Source organism: Pezoporus flaviventris, unplaced genomic scaffold (genome assembly GCF_033815535.1).
Source record: "Pezoporus flaviventris isolate CSIRO_AGI_PZ_B2104156 unplaced genomic scaffold, CSIRO_AGI_Pfla_v1 ptg000072l, whole genome shotgun sequence".
Classification (NCBI taxonomy): domain Eukaryota; kingdom Metazoa; phylum Chordata; class Aves; order Psittaciformes; family Psittacidae; genus Pezoporus; species Pezoporus flaviventris.
The window spans coordinates 5,468,167-5,488,164 of record NW_026892620.1 but is presented as its reverse complement, the minus strand read 5'-3'; the positions used below and the strand labels follow the sequence as shown (position 1 = coordinate 5,488,164).

Genomic DNA, 19,998 nt, shown 5'->3' with positions numbered 1-19,998 from the left:
GGGACCACATGGGCCCTCCAAAGGGCTTCCTCGGTGCAACTCTTTCTACTTGTCGCACCGAAGAGACTGGTCGGTACCACCCTCTAGCCTCTCCTTCAAGGTCTCCTTCCCTTTCTGGCCCATGCCAGCACAGGATGGTGGCTGGAGCGTTCTATCGCCGTGTCTTGTCCTTGCCAGAGTAAATCACAAATGGTATATGAAACTCCAGGCGCTGGATCCTGGGAAGTTTCGGCCCCACATTAAAATGCTTGAACACAGTTGCCTTTCAGCCAGCTAGCTGGGAAGCATAATGCCCATAAACCATAAGCTGTACCCCCAAGAGAAGTTTTGCAAAGCCCTGGCCAAACTGGGTAAATACTGGCAGACTTTTGTGTTACACTCTTCAGATCTCACTGCCTGAAGACAGAGGCAGAGGGAGCAGGCTTAACTCTCCTGCTAGAGTGATGAATAGCAGATGAGCTCCATTCAGATCCACAACAGAGATCCATCTCTTTTTGGTACCAACCAGCAGGGTCCCTTGCTTAAATAAGCATATTGTTTTGTCACTGCTAAGTTGCCTGCATCTTGCTTGCTGACACACCTTAATGTAACACCAACAGAAAAGCTTGGATCCCATGTGAGACAAGAGAAGATGTTAGCTAGAGGTTGAACATTATCAGATGAAGACCTGGAGTTACAAGGTCTTCCTCTCAGGACATAAGGTATGCTATTTGGCCATAGCATAACCAAGACATGTATTTGAATTTCTCCACTGGACTGGGGTCCAGAAGCTTTGTACACCCTGGGGTAAGGGACCAATTAGAACTGCTAATGGCCATTGAACATGGTCCATAAAGTAGCCCAAATGGTGGCTTTTCTCCATTATTTGTTTAGAGAAAGTTTTATTTCTTAACAAACATCGCTGACAGCTCTCTAATTTAGCTTCAAAACATGTAGTGGGAAGAAATCTGAGACAAAACTATCAGAGGAGGCCAAAACTTGTACATTTTTTGACTGCAGCTCTTGTTAAGTGAGGGGTGAGCTTACCAAGGAAAGTGCTGGAATTTCCAAATCAAGGTTGGATGTCTTTCAAAAGGAGATGGTATACCTCAAACAGAAGACGCAGACTTGAGAGAGAAATTGCTGAGAGAGGTTCTATGCCCTGTGTTATGCTGGGGGTCAGAGCTCTTTATCATCATGGTCTCATCTGGCCTTAAAAGATCTGTGAGTAAAATTCTACACTGAACAGAAGTTATCTCTGGATTTCGTTTTTATAGACTATTTAAAGACACAAAAATAAGTGCTAATATTGTAAGGAAAAGTCTACAGTACTTACTTCAGAATGCATGTTTGCAATTCTCAGTCAAATCAGCTCACACCATCTGCTAATGGTACATTATTAATTTTGGTTTTGGAACTTTGATTACAATGATTTGACACACCAGGCCCTGTACTCTATCTGCATTTTTGTAATTCTGTTCTGGGACAAGACCATGACCAAGCTTTTAAAAGAGAATCAGAAGAACTTTACTTTTCTGACATACAGTGTCATTTAATTATACTTTGCTTGCCTGGTTATATATTTTGTGGTGCAATAGAGGGACTGGAACAGGATGAAAGAAAACCCAACTGGGATAAGCAGGTTCTTGACATCAGGTCTAAAATTTTAAGACTCTGCTCTATTCAGATAAGTAGCACTGGCCACTCAGTTATTCTCTATTTGATAGGCAAACTCTGGGTGAAGGAGGTTGCTTTTAAAGTCCACACCTGCAAACAGGCTTAACTTACATATTTTCTTAAAATACTGCTTTCCTTTTGTACTGTTGGGGAAATGAGAGGCAACTTTGCATTCCACTGGAAATTAGAAATGTTCTTTATCTCCTTAGTCATAGTCTTTATCTCCAGATCTTCTGAAACTTAATGTAAGATTGAATTCCGAAGTCTGTGCTCCTCTGTTTACACTTGTCTAGGATCGAAGCAAATGTACTCTTAAGTCAATCTGCTTGTATTTTTTAGATATAGTTCGCTTCTCAAAAAAATCCATTTTCACATCATGCATTATTTTCACACATTTCCTAACTTTTGTCTGGAGTGAGAGTTCTTTTGCAACACCTGGTGATAAACTATAAGATTCAGCATTCCAGAAATGAGCACGTCCTTGCTTTTCCAGTGACAGTTTTCTGTAACAGAGAATGTGTCATGCAGAACTATTGTTTCGCCTGCTATGTTTCCCCCAAAGCTCCATTCCCTCTCCACCTAGCACGGTGAATAACTTACAATGTTAGCTGCAGCAGCTGGTTCCTGGTGGATCTGAACAGATGCAGTTCAGTTCTCTGGTGCCCCTTAGTGTTAGGTCTTGGAGCTCACGGAAAAAAATGCTATAAAATACTATCTGAAAATCAAAAAGCTGATTGTGTGTGGTGGGGGAAAGAATCTGAAATGTATACTGTAGCTGCTTTCTCTCAAAGCTCCTAAAATTTTGTTATCATAAATGTGATCTAAATACCAGAATTTTATTTAAACAAGGTTAATGGATTACATGAACCTGTGAAAAACAGGGACAAACTTTCCCCAAAATATCATTACAGCAGTATGTCCCTATATTCATCATTCGTCCTAAATAATTCTAGTGGCACAGAATATTGGCTTCTTTTTGAAATGACAGTTTTTATTGGGAATATTTATTACTTGTGTTCCAAAGCTTGGCAACTGTGAGAGCTCATAGAAGTCTGTGTCCCTAGCTGGTGGGGTCAACAGATTTTTCACAGATGGATCTCCTTAAAGTAATGTGGTTCAGTTTCAACTCTTCCATACAGTGCTTCCATCAATACAGTCAGAGCTGATGTTCTTTAATTCTTTGACTCATCATATATATGATAGCTAATTTATTGAGCACTGATGACAAAATCTAACAGAATGAGCATGCACAAGATTCAAGAGGTTTGAAGCTGCTGCTTAACCTACATACCATGTGTTTTCTTCATGAAAGTACTTTAGCTTACCAAGCAGAAATAATTCTTGACGTGACATGTTAATGGTAATAAACATTCAGAACAGAAGACTTCACTGTTTCAAAGTGAATGTTCCTTTTTTTTTTTTGCCTAATAACATGCATACAGTAATTTCCTGCATTAGTCTCTTGATGTTCTTCAACTTTTTGATACAAAATTATAAGGTCTTTCAGATAACTTTAACAGGTGTGAGAGCCATGTCTTGTCTTTATAATGTATACTCTTTATATAAGAAACTCATTTTCTAATTGCTAAGCAGCGCTTCTCTTTGTAAAATCTTGTGGCAGACTATTTTTAAAAGGGTAGATTTCATTTTATTTTTGGTTGACTGTATCTACCGATAGGAACATTTGTTGCAACAATTATTAACGGAAATACTCAGTTAAACCCTTGCATTGGAGTGTCATCCAGCACTTTTAATACCAAGCAAACATTATCAGGCCCTCTACTAGTTCGTCTTACATTAATTATTTTTCACAGGAGAAAAGAGTTTGTATTCAATAGGAATTATCCATACATTCTTTGTAGGCAAACTGATATGTCAAGTATGTGCTTTAGCATCCTCAGAGTTGTATAGTTTTAGTTTTATTTCTACTTCTTACAACAAATTCTGGGTGTCATTTTACCCATTACCTGGCAAGGGAGTCAGAGATTTAATTATCTGTGTCTATTTGCTAAGAATAATATCTATAATGGTTGTAAGACACAAGCAAGTTAAGAACCCTGAAGAGTTCATTTTTTTTCCCATCACATTTCTGATGTTTTAGTTTCCCATTCAGTATGTTGCAGATAGCTGAATTATTTTGAGAAAGCTTCAAGCATCTGGGCCTGATTGCCCCAAAGCAATGGGAAATTTATGTTAATGTTAGCAGGCACCGAAGCTCCTAATCCCTGTTTAAACAGCTCTAATTCAGATTTTAAGATTCTTGCTCTCTCCTTCGTTCCCACTTTCCACATTACCTTCAATTTTGTCCCTTTGGCTTGATTTCTTTAAGCTTTTCTTACAAAATTAGAGGATTAATTATCACCCAGTAAGTTATAAAAGTTTGTCAGACTGGATTTTAAAAGGCTGTGCAGTACAAACTTGGAAGATACTAATGTTTTTAAACTGATTGAATTATCTTGCAGATGTTTGCTCTGTATCTTCTGGGAGTTCTGTTAGAAAATGAGAACATGTTTTTTGTTGTTGATATTTTCAGCCATGGGACAATGAGCGGATAACATGGGATCTGGAAGTCTGATAATTTCTCTCCAAAAACTGTTGGCCATCTTTATCATGACATCTTTATAATGAAAGCTCAGTCACAATATTACATCCAGCTGGTATATTTGGGCATAAGTTAAAATGAACTGAGGCTATTCTTCATTAACTGAAGCCATCAAATATAACTGAAATATAACTTTTGCACATGACTGCAGCAGGAAGAAGATAATATAAATGTCTCACACAAATTAGCCTGTGTCTGTTAGAGTAAGGTCTGATCCAAAGCATGCTGAGATCAGGGGGGAAAAATGCAATCAGTTTTTAAACCAGGCTTGTAGAAAGAGAACAGACAGAAGAATAAAGATTCCCCCCATATGGGGATAGAAGAAAAAGGGTTGAAAGAACCACCAAAAGGTAGATTACAGCTTTTAAAATATTTTTCCTTCTTTCCCTTTCCTATTATATATACATATATAACACTAATTGTATGCATTTGCTGTCTTCTGTTATAGCCTGATTATGGTTTTACAGACCATAAAGGTACGTAGAGGTACCTTATCAAAGCTATGCTTTTTAATCTTTTCTGCTTGGTTGCCTTATGGATATGCCATCCATTCCTTGTGTCAGACTTCATCTCACAGGAAAAAGATAATACTTTTTCTCAGATATACTCTTTTATAATCTTTTTCTTTAACAAAATTAAAAAGAAATGCGTGCATTATGTTAAAAGTCTTCAGTTTGGTTGATTAGCCAAATAGCGTTCATTTGCTCTCTCTCACCCTCACTCAAAGGAAAAAAAAAAAAGTACTTTTAGATATAACCTCACTGTTTAATTAATAATCTGATTTTCTGTTTAAGTATGTCTTAAAATATTTATCAACTTAAGTTATAATATGTACGTTAGGTAGGTTTTCTTTGTGATGTATTGATGTGCTGCTATTTCGGAATTCACATTAATTTATATTTGTAGCCAGTTTCCACCCTTACCTGTGATATGAGGAATGTGGAAAAAAGAGAAAGAATTAACTCAGATAATAATGTAGGTTACCAAGTAAACTTCTCCCTGCTTATTACCCCACATTTTGTTGCACTTTTCTGGAAAATATGCCATCCTAGAAAGCTCTTTTCAGACTGATCATTCAAAAGTTTGGTAGTTATCTTTATGTTTTGAGTCCTTATGGCTGCAGTGTCATTTTTAAATGCATTTGAGAGTGTGGGCATGCAGGAGAGAGATCTAGCAGATTCTGGTCTGAGGTTGTCACAGGTGGGGGTTTCTTTTGACCAGAAGAAATACCCCTACTAATAAAACATATGTAATTGTGTATAGTTTTGAAACAGAGCTTGACCATAGGTTGAATAATTATGACTGTAATATATACATTCATCTTTATTTATATATTGTTATATATATCCTCAAAAATGTAAACGGTTTTAACTTTTAATCTCATCTAGCCTTAGATATTTGGATTTAAGCATTCAGTCAAAGGTTATCCTTTCATCATCTTGCTAATAAAAAGACAGACCTATCACTAGAGCACAGCTTATCCCATTCTTAAATAGGTGTCTATGACAGACACTCTTGTATGGCAAGTCTCTGCCAGATGAATGAACCATACGTACATTGACTCTCCTTATTTTTTGACCCAGGAGTATCCTTTTCCACCGAGCTGTAATATCCTGCATTCTTCTAAGTGGCTGCAATGCCATCTGCCCAGGAGAGAGAAGGTGGTTAGTTTTTCCTCTCTGCCTCCCCTGCTTTATAGGGTATTCCTGTGAAGAAGGCATGTGACTGAAGTTGTAGGATGACTCAAGCTCTTGTGGTCTTCTTGGAGTCATCCCACAATCAGTTTAATGTGTCTGCCCTGAAGGCAAATGTTTCCTTCTGTCTGCAACATCACCAGCAATTCTCTAAACTTTGGCTTCTGTTCTATACTCCTTACAAGAGATTCAGAGAATTGAGTGCAGGCTGCAATTAAAGAGTTCCTGAGATTTTTTGCTTTGTTCACTGTTTAGATAGGACATGATTTGGCAAAGCACCCATTACCTCTTCCTCAGCATCTCTATTTATAAACGGGAGAGGCTGTGAGAATTATCTAATGCCTGAAAAGTGTTGTTTTAAATAAGAAAAATAATGAATTTGCCTCTTGATGGGGTACTGTGTAGGTCAGCATATCGTGTTATTTCTTATCTCATTCAGCTTCTAAAGACTGAATATTTGTTATTGTTTTGAATCAGGTTGCTCTACTTTTCTAAGTGGCATACGTACCTTTGTGAATAAAAAAAAGTAAAGATTTTCTACAAAAAAAGTATCTCGTTCAGTTCTTTCTCAGTGTGGGAGTAAATGAACAGAGTTGCTTCTCTTATTTACCAATAAGATATGTTACTTGGTATTTGGTGATATATTACATTTTTATAACATTACATTGCTAGGAAAACAGAGCTTTATTTTCATGCTTTTTCTGGCGGGGGTGGGGGGACAGAGGAACCGTAATTATACTGATACTTTATTCTCCTAATTAGTTTCACTTGGTCTTAAATTTAACTCATATATTCTGCTGAAGTTCATTTTTCTTCTCTTTTCATCTTGTTCTCTTATTTGCTTCTGGATACAGCACCCGATGACCAGCTGTGGCTGTGTGATACCCACTTCCTCCCATAGCACCAGAGCAAATACAGCTTCAGCCCGTTACCTAGCGTATTCAGAGCCTTGTTGCGGGCAGGCAGGCAGACAGTCTCTGCCTCTAAGTGCCACCATTATGGCTATAATTTGCTGGAAGCCACAAATGCTCCTGGCACAGGGCCTGTGGAAGGGCACTGTGTGTTGCTGAGGTGACCGGGTGCTTTCAGAGTTCACAGACCTTCATTTCACATGGTTTTGACTTACTCTGCTGCATAAGGGCTTCGTGAAACAGTAAGAGAGAAAACACTTCAGAGGGGCAGTGAATGATTTTCATCTTCTTTCTGGTATTTCTCTAAAAATATTAGTACAATTTCACTGTGTCTTTTTTTTTTTTTTAATATTTCTTATAATTACTTATAGGAGAAATATGGGTTGGGTTCTTTTTCTTTCCTTTAAAGCCTAAATTGCAGAGCAGAAACCCTTTTAGTACACAAAGAAAAATGCAAAAACGGAGTGGGAGTCACCGCTGTACTTTAGGTACTTAGCTGCTACAGAGGGAATTTGCTGAAGTGAAACAGTTAATATCTCTGAAGCCGTTCCTTGATCAGTGTAGAGAGATAGTCTCCTTTTCAGGCAAAAGTTAATTAGACTCCTTCCCTGTATCACCCTGCAGAAGAACCTCTGTACTCTCTGTTCATAGAGCCTCAGGAGGGAGCTTGTTTAGACTGGTGCCAGAAGTTTAAGACTCTTCACTAGAGTCCCTGAATTGGAGAGAGCCCAAGTTAAAATCAAGGGAAGAGGTAATAAGTGGTTAATAGACACACAGGATCAGGAAACAATTAAGCATGCCATGGTAGTAAAGATGTAGTCAAGGAGTAGACCATAATTCATACTGAAATAACTGAAAATTGGAGACCTGGAGACTCGTTTTTGAAATGGAAAACTATTGTGTTTTTTTTTTTTTTAATATTTTTAATTTTTTAGTAGTAGTAGTAGTAGTAGTATTAAAATAAATGTTTCTGGCTTCCCTATTTATCAACTGCTATGAAATCAGCATTCTTTTTTTTTGTTAGTCTGAACTTTCTGCAGTGACTATATTGACTAAACAGGACAGATTTGGGGATTCAAACCAGGGAAACTTGTGTTGCCCATAAATGGTGTCAGAGCAGACCAAAATAAATTATCTTTTGGCCTTCAGGTTTTAAGTTTACAACTAGAGTGAATATAATCCTGCCTTAATGTATTTTAAAAGCAAAATCAACATAGCTAAGTTAAGAAGTGGCAGAAAGGACAAGAATAGTGAAGAATTTATTTTGCTTTATATATACCATGATATGGAGAAGTTAAGTTCTTGATGGAGAAATCCCATTCAAAAATGTGGAGTTAGGACTTGAAAATTTATAGTTTTTAGTAGCACCCTGACAGAAGCTTCATTACTTAATTGCAATTTGTCTACCATTCAGGTGATGATGCTGCAAGTGAGCAAATGAGTACTCCAGAAATGATGGAATATTTTTAATATCAGGCATTTTAGAAAAGTTAATCAGGTGTTTAATCAGATGTTTAGACAGTATGTAGGAGACTGAATGTTTATTGTATGCTACTGATGCACAAAACTAGTCTATGTACTTCACTTTAGAGGCTTTGTCATATTTTCTAGGCAACTTTCTCAGTATTTAGGTGCTGTAATAGTAGAAGCATGTACACTGGTGGTTCTTAGGGGAAGCAGGAGTTACTTTATAGGAGCTAATTTTAGCCCAATGAAGACTTTCCTCCTACTTGCCAATAAATTAAAAAAAAAAAAAAAAAAGGAAAAGCTCTTTCAGGGTGATTCAGAGCATTAAAGTTTAGCTCTCCAGTGCCCAAGTTATCTGGGGTATAGAAATTAAAGCTTTTAGTTTCAGGTGATTTGAGAATGCTGCTCTTCATTTAATGTACAAAATTGTACATGCACAACTTTTTTTTTTCCTGAAGCACCAATGCAAGCGAGAATGTAATGAAAAGTTCTTTTTTAGGCATTAACCATGTCTGTTAGTAATTTTTCATTATGAAGAACGAAAACTATATGTTCATCATAAGCACATGCAGTCAACTCTTTTGGGGAAGAGATGGGAAATGTAATCTGCTCTTGACTATGAGCAAGTGTCACAGCTTATGCCACTCACCTACCTGTAGTTATTGATATCACGTATTACAGAAGTTTCGAGCCACTGAAAAGCAAAAAGCACAAACCTGAGTTGAATTTGGGAATTTCTTTTCCTTCCACACATGTAACCACTCCCGGCTACCATGACAGCAGAGAATCTAGATTTGAGGATTTGATTAAGGAGTTTCACCTTGTGAAAGTATTTCTATAGATGCTATGCATATATTGTCCAAACATACTTAATTTTAGGCAGAAGGAAGAGCAAAGGAAAGTAAAACCATCTTAGGGTTCACAGGAGATTTTCTTGTGTGGAATTAAGCTTCCTCAGTTAATCCCAATTTAGTAGTTCTTCAGTTCCTGAATTAATCAATATTTGTGCACCAAGGAGTGGCACAAGTTTTCCCTATGCAGCAAAAAGTGGTTCTGTCATTATTCTGATGTAATAACAAACATACAATGCAATTCTAATACATAAACATAAAAATATTTAAATTATAAATAAGGTGTCATAGTTACGAACTTGGATCCTTTATTACTAGATCATTTCCGTCACTGGAGCTATAGGAATTTCCTAAGTAGTCTGTCCTCATTCTAAACATGGAAGAGTTATTCAGAGTGGATAACACACAGACAGTTTGGGCCTTATTAATAATTCAAACAATTGTATTTTCAATTATGTTCTTAATTACAAAGCTAACTAAACAACATTAATTTTGAAAGGACTGCATAATTCTTGGATATACTCTGTACAATTTCTCAGTGAGACATATGCCCAGATAAATATTTCTCAAAGCTTTCCCTTAAATCTAAGCTGGCAAGGTGGGCAGTGTATGAGTTTTGTTATTAATTAAAACTATCTGCATTAATTTACAATAAGTTAATTCCTCTGCCTGTATAAAGCCTGTATTTCTTGTTATGTTTTACATTCCCATAAATAAGACAACTGTATTTCTGCCTTTCTTTTTAATCACTTGTTCTCCTAGAAAATACACATATTTAGAAGGATTAATCAGAAATATAGTTCAGAAGTCCCTATCGTACTACAAAGACCTACACCTCCATACAATCATTGTTGGCATACATCCATTGTAATTTTATCTGTAAATGTGTATCAGCTGAATATCAGACTAAATGACTGATGGATATTTTTCAGAAAGCTGCAAAATACAGGTGAAATACTATGAAGGATTATTATTCTATAAATAACTTTGCCATTATGTTTGGTTGTTGTTTTTTTTCTCCATAAATTCATTTGTCTTTTGCTCTGCAAGCATGGACAAACTGTGTGGCTATGAAAGTTACAAGTTAAGTCTCGGTAAATTAATAGTGAAGTTTACTAAAATATATTGAAAAAAATAGAGATGTTTCATTGAAATGACAACATATTTTATTATGTTTTTATCATGTTATAGTATGAGTGAGTGATAAAAGTGATGAGCAAGAAATGGGATGAAAATAGTGTTTATTTGGACTACAATTGCCGTCACAATATCTTCATAATTAGGGGAGACTCTATGCACCCTATGCACCCAGCGCTGCTTGCTTATTGCCTCTCAATATTAATCAATTGTAATAAAATAATTGAATTAGACCATGACTGAGGCGAAGTTTTTATAACATGAACACCACAGTGCATCATCATCATCATCTTCATCACCATTACTGGTTTCATGCAAAGCTTTCTCTGTTGGCAGTACTAGTTTAACATTTCTTCCTCTAAGTACTTTTCCTGTCCCCTTACTTGGTTCATTGTCGTGTCCCTCTGGGCAAAACAACCACTGTTCTGCAAATTGGACTAGTGAAATGGTGATAGTAACCCAATTCTGTTAAGTAGTACAGTTCATTGTCTTGTTAAATAAACAGTTGGTGCAACTGAGTGCAACACAAGGCAAGCTACAACACAGTGACAGAAACCAATTTGAACAGCTTTGTGACTGAGGAATTGTGTTTTCAAACTTACCCTGAGAGAGTTTCCTTGTGGAAAACAGAAATGTGACTTTTTTCGAACATCATTTAACAAATATGCATGAAGGGCCCTCAATTTTCAAACCATTTAATTAAAAGACTATGTTAGTTTTAAAAGGGGATCTGACAATATGCAGATAGTGCAGAAGTGAAAGGCTACTTCAAGTGGGAGAACTTACAAGGCTGCAAGATGAGGTAGAAAACTAAATTCTGGGGGTTTTTTACTTCCTGAAAAAATTGGACAAAATTTTGGATTCTTACTTCCAAATATTTTTTAAGCAATTTATTTACCTTATAGAAATAATACTTTGGTTTACAGTTCCAGTAAGTAAACCTGATCAAGTCACTGCACTGGACACTCCTGGTTTATTTTCTTTCCTGTTATCACCTCATCTTAACTGGTTTTGCCAATATTCCACTATATATGAGTAAGCATATACTGCAAAACAATTTTTAATTGGAATTCTTAAATAATTGCTTTCTATGAGTTCATGCACCCTTCCTAGAGATTTTTAACTGACTTAGTTTCCAGCACAAACATTCACAGGAAATGAATGATGAAATAGGAAATATAGAGAAGCATTAGTTGGACAGGCTTTCTAAGCCAGGAAGAAAAGCCACATCCTGTGTCTTTATCTGCACAAACATGTTTTGACAAGAAAAAAATTCTGAACAAGCTATCAAATGTGGAAAGTAGTTATTAAATAAATATGAACCACAAAAAATTCAGGAGCCCATGATCAGTTAAAAAATATCTCTCAAACATGAAAAACAAATCAAGTAAATAGTGTGTTATTATTCCTGCAGACTTAATTATGCATTAGCTCTTTGTTAGGGATTTTCCAGCTGTCCTGTTTTCAATACCTCTGTATAAATTCACCTTTTTCCTCCTTGCTGATGCAAATATGTGCAAATATATGTTATTCTCTGCCCCCCTTCCTCTTTCTAAAGATAGACTATAACAGTGTTGCTGCTTGAATAACAGGGCACTTTCATTATGTGATCATAATGATGGTTTGCCTGACTTTTTGTGTGAGCAGAACCATTGAAATGCTCTGTAAGGGTTCTGAGTAGGATATCTTTCAGTATTCTAATTTGAGGAGTATAAATTGCTGAGCAAAGTCTGTATCAGTCAGGAGTAGTTGTAATCACTGTGTTAACTGCCCTTTTTTTACTTCTCTTAACTGAGAACCACTGTAAGAGATAACCTGTTTTGGAAATCATCTTTGAAATTAAGTGTTCACTCCACTTATTCCTTGCAAGAATTCACTGGCCCTGTCACCGTAATTGTCTCTGTTTGGACTCTAACTACACAATTTACATGTTTCACTGACTAATTCTGCACTAAGAATATGAAAGCTTGTGGTCTACCCAATCCTTCCTGTTACCTTCATAGTCCCCCAAAACAAAGTATCCTTTTCCCAACTGGTAGTCGGCTGGCACAGGCCATGTGATCTCACAAAGTGTATTCCACAAGATCTTCATGCTGTCCTCTGGCCCCGTAAGTTTTACCTGCATGCATCACATGCCCAAATCAGCAGTCTGTGCTGTGTCTATGTGCAGGATGCGTATGTTACCTTGCACATAATACCTGTCCCCCAGAACAGAGATTTGGCACTCTGGAGACAGTGCCCCACTGGTGGGATATGTGGGGCAGCAACAGGATGATCAGAAGTGGGTGTAGAATATCCATGTTCCATAGTCATTCTCTGCAGAGAGCCCTGGCCATCTTTTAAGTCCACCCAAGTGGAGAAATGAGTTGCCATCACCTTCTGAATCTTTGCTACCTCTGACTATCCAAAGTCTTTCCTGGAAAAACAGTCTTTGTGTCTGGCACTGTTAACTATGCCTGCAAATCCCATCACACTGGATACCTCAACATACTCTGCTCTCCACAGGGGAGACAAAAGGCCAAACCTGGTTAAAAGTATCAGCCTATGTGTGGTCCTTATTCCGTTCTTCATCAGGGCAGACGTTACCTGCTCATTACAGTTGTGAGTTCTGAGGTTACTTAAGGATAATCACAAACTTTGCTCACTTGAGCCCTGAGAAGCCTTGGAGAAATCTGCATTCAGCCACCTGACTGAAGAAAGGTTAGTCTTCAGAGACAGGATGGACAACATGGTCCTCAATGCTAACTGGATCATCAACTCTGTGCAGAAGGATGCTTAAAAGCCATTCTGACAGGAGGCATCATATCTGGGCAAGATCCTTCAGCTCTTTTATGTCTGTCCCAGAAGTGAGTGAGAAGGGGATTGGAATGTGCATGTAGCTATCTGAGCAGGGCATAGCTTCACCAAAGGTCTCAAGAGCAACTGGAGAAGCAATTCAATGAGCCCTTTCAGACTTCCACCACCACCTGTCAAAAAGTGGATCTGACTCCCCTTCCCACACTTCTCGCACTGGGAATCATTGCCAGTTCCTGGCTTCTCCATTCATCTTTCCATGTTCTTTTATTCAGAGAGTTTTCCTGCCCACATCCTTCCCAACCCCTTCCTTATCCCTAAGAGCTACAGAGTCATGGCCTGCTTACTTCTCTTCCCTTGATCCTTCTGTTCCTTCTTTATCCACAACTTTTCTTTGCCTCTCTTCTTTCCTCCACGTTTTACACAGCCAGAAATGATAATCCTATCCTTCCCCTGCTAGAGGTACTTAACATGCAGGGCAATGTCTGACCAAGACTCCTGATTGTTGTCTCCATTCACATCCTATCCATAACCCTATTATCTTCGATCTCTACCTAGACTACACCTACAAAGACATCTGCATATCTCAGTAGACAGCAACTTCTATTTTAACAAAGACTTTTACAAAAATCTGAACTATGTATAAACTTTGCTTTGACAGAAATCAATATCAGAATTTGGGAAGAGGAAAAAGCATGCAAGAAAGCTGTCCAGACTTCAGAAAAATCAATAAAAAGGAATGCTAGGGGCAATGTGTGGTGTCTTTCATCTCAAGGTCTGTGGGTGACACTAGGCAGTAGTAGGCACCTACCTGGGGGAAGTCACTGAGGAGGTACCTCTGGCACCCTTCCCAGTGAGCTGAGGCCCTCTTAGAGGTGCAAGAATGCTCAGTCAGGAGCAGAATCTAATCTACCGTGAGGGTGCTCCCTTTCTTCCTCAGACCTTGAGTTGATGCCTTGAGCCACTCCCTGCTATAATCACCTTCTGACAGAGGAAGACAGTCCAGAGTGCCCAGTGGGTCACTTCATATGGGCTGCATCTCTCACTTTGTCCTGTTTGCTTTCAGGCCAGTGTCTAGAGTAACTCTATGGTTGTGCTAAGAACATCAGATGCAGTCACATAGCACATATGAGGGAAGAGAGTGGACACAGAGAATAGGCTGCGGCAGCAGCAGTGTTCTACAGGTGAAGACAAATTCAGGAAAGACTGTTTTTTTCTAGGGATACTTCTTCTAGAAGCACGTGGAAGAAATGTGCAGCTGTCTAGCTGTGATGCAGTATCGTTTTTAAAGATGGTGCCAACCAGCTGGAACACTCGATGTGGTTGTTTGCTGCCATGTTTGGGTGCTGTCAAGGGCAGTCTTATTCAGGAGACCTATGCACAGGAAAACAACATTATCTGTGATCTCAGCACATGTGGGTGATGATGGGGGTGTAGCTGCTGAGATACAGACTATACCTGGCAGCTGCTGCTTTCTTGACTTCAGTTTGGCTGGCAGGCTGTGCACTGAGACTATTCCCTTCCCTCCTTCAGGTACAATGTCTGTCTTTGTGTTTTCTGTCTGGGGTTAACAGACATTATACTAGTCTGAGCTGAACCCAGAACACCATCATCTCCTTCACTCCTTTCTAACAAGTATAGAAAACAAATGATCACTCCTCACTGCTTCTCCTGGGCTCCTCAGCTCGAGCCCAGGTGGAGGGTAGTTATGGCAGCTATACCAAACTGTATCAGGTGACGGTGCACCCTGACATATGCATCTTCCCTGGTGTCATGGTTTAAACCCTAGCCAGACAGCTTGTTCACTCACTCCCAGTGAGTGGTGCCGGTCTGGAAGCAATTGAGGCCCCCCCACCCCAGGGGCTCTCCCCTTCCCCGCTCCCAGAGGAATGGGGAGGAGGATCGAAAGGGTGCAACTCCCACGGGTTGAGACAAGAACAGTCCAGCAACCAATGTACAACACAAATCACCACCGCTACCACCAACGACAGCAATGATAAGAGAAAATAACAAGGGAAGAGAATACAATACCACCGGCCAAGAAACGAGTCCCACCCAGAAGACCCCGTGTCCTTCCGGGTAACTCCCAGTTACCCCCCCAGGCATGATGTGCTGTGGTATGGAATACCTCTTTGGCTAGCCTGGGTCAGGTGTCCTGTCTCTGCTTCCTCACGGCTTCTCCTCCTCCCTGTCAGAGCATGAGCCTCACAAAGTCCTTGGTCAGGGTAAGCATCACTTAGCAACAACCGAAAACATTGGTATCACCAGCACTGTTCCCAAGCTGGAAGTCAAAACACAGCACTGCACCAGCTACCACGAAGGAGAAAAATGACTGCTACTGTTGAACCCAGGACATTGATTTTCTGTCAGACAGAAAACTAGATGTTTTTTGCCTAGACATGTGATGCTTAAATTTGATCAGGTTGACTCCCGAGTTATGATTCATCTGATCAAATGCAGACAACTACCTTGCACATATTTATTTCTGAGCTGGTCACTTTTGGGTCCCTCCATAGTCACCTCAGACAAATAAGTACTTTGACAGTCAAATTTATCTTATCCTTAAGTAGATATCTACATCAGCTTGGATGAATTGCACTTTAGCAGTGTCTCTTTCTTGGCATTGACTATAGATTAGTCTTCAGTGATTTTTATGAATGCATATATTCTACACTGATAGAAAAAAAAAACAACAACTGATTTTAATCTTAGACTGCTTAATTTTGTGTGTTCATTTACATCATTAGTATAGCCAATATTAGCAATAAAAGCAGAGCATACTTATTGAAGGTTTATTTCACGGTTTTTAATACAGACAATGGTCAATCTAAAATCTTAACTAAAAGATATGAAGCAGAATACACTACAGAATAAAAATTAAGAAACAAAATTATAGTGAATTTTTGTGCATTTTCATTTGTTTAAATAGTCTTACTTTACAAAAAACAAATTCTTACTTCAAGTTTATTTTCTCAGTATGTAAGAAGTCTGGTTTGCAGTCATTCTTATTAACTGGACTAGATTTAATGTTCAGCTTTTAATATCTTATCAAGATTATAGATGGTCTGACATGTTTTTACTCTGATCTTGGGAGGTGGTAAAGCAAGGATTTCTGTGATCAAACTGCATACTCCTTCAGATCCCACAGAAGTTGTGATGATGAGTCAGACCAATTATTTTGTTTAAAGTAAAATTTCCAGAATGGCTCAGTAAGTTATGAGTCCTAGTTCCATTTTTTCTGTGACTTTTCTGTTACAAACAAAAATAAAATTCCTGTCTTTAAGTGATGTTAAGTGAAGTTACTTTTCATTCTGCCAAGTTACCTGTCTCCAGTAAATTCCTGGGGGTTTTCTGATACTGTCTCTTTAGATAGTGTACATTATCCTGTTTAATGTATGTAGAAACTAGGCTTGCAAGGCAGAGCAAGAATAGGACAAGTTGACAACATGTGACAGACATAAAGTAAAATGATATTTAGACAAAATATTGCGTGGCTTTTTTTATTAAAATTCTCTTGAAAGTTTTCTATCTTATTCCTATTAAATCAATGACAAATAAAATGCCAGAAAAATAATAAAATTCTTTCCCCCCCAAAAAAATAAATTAGCGATAAGATGCAAGCTTTAGAAGTTCCTGACACCCTCCCCCCCCCCATATTTCTCTTTCATATGTTAAAATCCAGTCTAAGTTATGTGCTTCTATCAAAAGGTGATTTAAATTAAAATCAATTAGAGGCATAGGGTGATATGAGAGAAGCAACAATGCAGATGGCTAACATTGAACTATGTCTCTTGTAACAATCAGTCCTAATGCTGGAATCTGAGTAATACAGATGGATTTTTTATCTTCAATTATTTAACAATTCATAAAAATGGATTTGCAGGAAAATTAAAGCTTGGAGACCTGAAAAGACTCATGCAGATGCTTATCATCTTACTCATAGACCATTATATTTTTTCTTACTGTATCAATCAGCACATTCTGAGGTGTCTGGAAGTCTGGACCCTCACTTGTTCAGCAGTATGTTATCCATCATTTAAGCGAGGGGCAGAGAAATAACGACTGTAACTGAACAGTCATCAGTACCCAGATTTCTGCTGGTAAACTCAAGTCCTATAAGGGTTGATGTTTCTCATTATGGGAAGGTATTTTGTGGTCAACAGCTCAGTGTCCAGCTGGAGACCAATAATGAGGGGTGGCCCTCAGGGATCAGTGTTGGGACCAATCTTGTTCAACATCTTTGTCACTGACATGGACAGTGGGATTGAGTGTGCCCTCAGCAAGTTTGCCGATGGCACCAAGCTGTGTGGTTCAGTTGATAGGCTGGAGGGAAGGAATGCCATCCAGAGGGACCTTGACACACTTGTGAGGTGGGCTGATGCCAACCTCATGAAGTTTAACCATGCCAAGTGCAAGGTCCTACACCTGGATCAGAGCAATCCCAGGCACAGCTACAGGTTGGGCAGAGAAGAGATTCAGAATAACCCCTGTGGAGAAGGACTTGGGGGTGCTCGTCAATGAGAAAATGAACATGGGCCAGCAGTGTGCACTCACAGCCCAGAAAGCCAACCATATCCTGGCCTGCATCAAAAGGAGCATGACCAGCAGGTCAAAGGAGGTGATCCTGCCCCTCTACTCCGCTCTTGTGAGACCTCACTTGGAGTATTGTGTGCAGTTCTGGTGTCCTCAACATAAAAAGGACATGGAACTGTTGGAGCAAGCCCAGAGGAGGGCCGTGAGGATGATCAGGGGACTGGAGGACCTCCTATATGAAGACAGGCTGAGAAAGTTGGGGCTGTTCAGCCTGGAGAAGAGAAGGCTGCGTGGAGACCTCATAGCAGCCTTCCAGCATCTGAAGGGGGCCTATAGGGATGCTGGGGAGGGACTCTTCATTAGGGACTGTAGTGATAGGACAAGGGGTAACAGGTTAAAACTTAAACAGGGGAAATTTAGATTGGATATAAGAAAGAAGTTCTTTACTGTGATGTTGGTGAGGCACTGGAATGGGTTGCCCAGGGAGGTTGTGAATGCTCCATCCCTGGCAGTGTTCAAGGCCAGGTTGGACGAAGCCTTGGGTGAAATGGTTTAGTGTGAGGTGTCCCTGCCCATGGCAGGGGGGTTGGAACTAGAAGATCTGAAGTTCCTTTTCAACCCTAACTATTCTAGGATTCTATGATTCTATAAGGTACAGAACTTCCTTAGTCCTGTCATCATGTAACTGCTCAGACTCTACTGGAAGCCCCTATTCCAGAATGGTTAAAAACACAGGTATTTCCTGTGTTCCTGTATTTCCAGAAAGGAGATATATTTATTTGTATACACATTTTTGGGAAGTGCCTATCCAGTTCAAATTCATGCAAAACAAAGAGGAGTAACTGAGGCAAGAGAAAAAGTTCAGTTTTATTGCTAAAACTTAAAATATTCCCCTGGGAAATGAGAATTCAGAAGTGACTTGCAATGATTTAACACTCTGGTAAGATAGTCAAAGACATAGAAGAATGCTCTTCAATATAAATGGCTTTTGAAAGGAACAAGTGGCCTTGTTTCTTGGCGTGATATGTCCCAGAGGAGATTTTCAAACCCTTGAACTGCCATTTGTATGTGATGTCATACTATATACTGAACTGGTGTTAATGGTTTTGAAGATCCCCCTTCTTCATTTGCACCTTTTACAAAATAGAAATACAGTAAAAGAATAATAATACTAATCAAAACAGTGCAATGAATAAGAATTAAAGAATAATTATTCTTTCTAATATTACAATTTGTGAAGATGACTTGGTGGGAAGACTTACTTCCTGTCTCTACCAGGAATCCAAAATGTAGTTTCAAACCCCAGGAGAAATAACTAATTTCCTGAACCCGAAAGTCTTCTAGGCTTGACATTTTCAACAAGACATCTCTCCTCCGCAGGACTGAGACTTCCATTTTAATCTTCACCAAGAAAATCTCTCCTAATTCAAAAGTCACTAACTGCTAATCAGCAGTCATAATAAGCTTAATGCTCCCCTCAGAGGAAAGCCCATTCCTGATGGACAGAGTCTTAGACATTTTAGTCCTGGTCATTATCCAAGCAGCCTTTATAAGTAGCTGCTAGGTCTTTTTTTTTTAAAAAACAGTAAGACCTCACACAGACTCTGACAATCTAGTCTTCTGTTTGGAGCAGCTTGGCCACATTATTTCTCCAGTTTTATCACAATGAAAACAACTTACATGAGCTGTCAAGCCTTATCATTCGAATAACTCCTAAACACTTCGCCAGAGAAAGTAAAACATGGTGATTAATAAACATCTGTTGCACATTGTCATGTATCCTGCAATTGCCAACTGGCTAAAATGGCAACACATTTTACAGCCAGATGTGTCAAGCTGTTATCTGCTTCACTGGAATTCTAGGAAATCTAAGCCCCCACATCACTTATATTCTAAAAGTTAAGTCTAAGAATCAAAAAATCTTCTTTCCAAAGAAGATAGGGAGTGTGCTTTGTCAGAGCAAAGTGTTGATGTCCTGCTTTAAGCTTCTTTTATCTAATTGAAACATTTACTCACAATAAATGATTGAGGGGAACGCCTCAAGACGTTCCAGCTTTGATGGATTATAAAGTAGAGGGAAAAAGATCAGAAATCAGCCATAATATTTGTTTGGTCTGATGAAATGAGTTTATTGGAAGGATTTCTACAGTAAATAAGATATGTGATTATGAATACACCACCCCAGCTTCTGACACCAAACATTTAATGAACTGAAATGCTTTTTTAAGAAGCATGTTAAAGCTGGCTTTCTTGTCTCATACCAATTCTTTCTGCTTGAGTTTTGCATGTATTACCTCTTTCCAGTAACTTCAAAATAAACCAGCTAAATCCTGTTCTGTCCTATCCTATCCTAT

General features: G+C 38.7%; 1 long non-coding RNA gene across 1 annotated transcript; it reads left to right on the top strand.

Annotated features, from left to right (window-relative positions):
- Window positions 1-373: 373 nt before the first annotated feature.
- On the top strand, window positions 374-4,495 carry LOC133279263 (uncharacterized). Its single transcript, XR_009746828.1, has 2 exons — window positions 374-701; window positions 4,119-4,495. It is a non-coding gene; the product is annotated as an uncharacterized LOC133279263 (long non-coding RNA).
- Window positions 4,496-19,998: the final 15,503 nt, after the last annotated feature.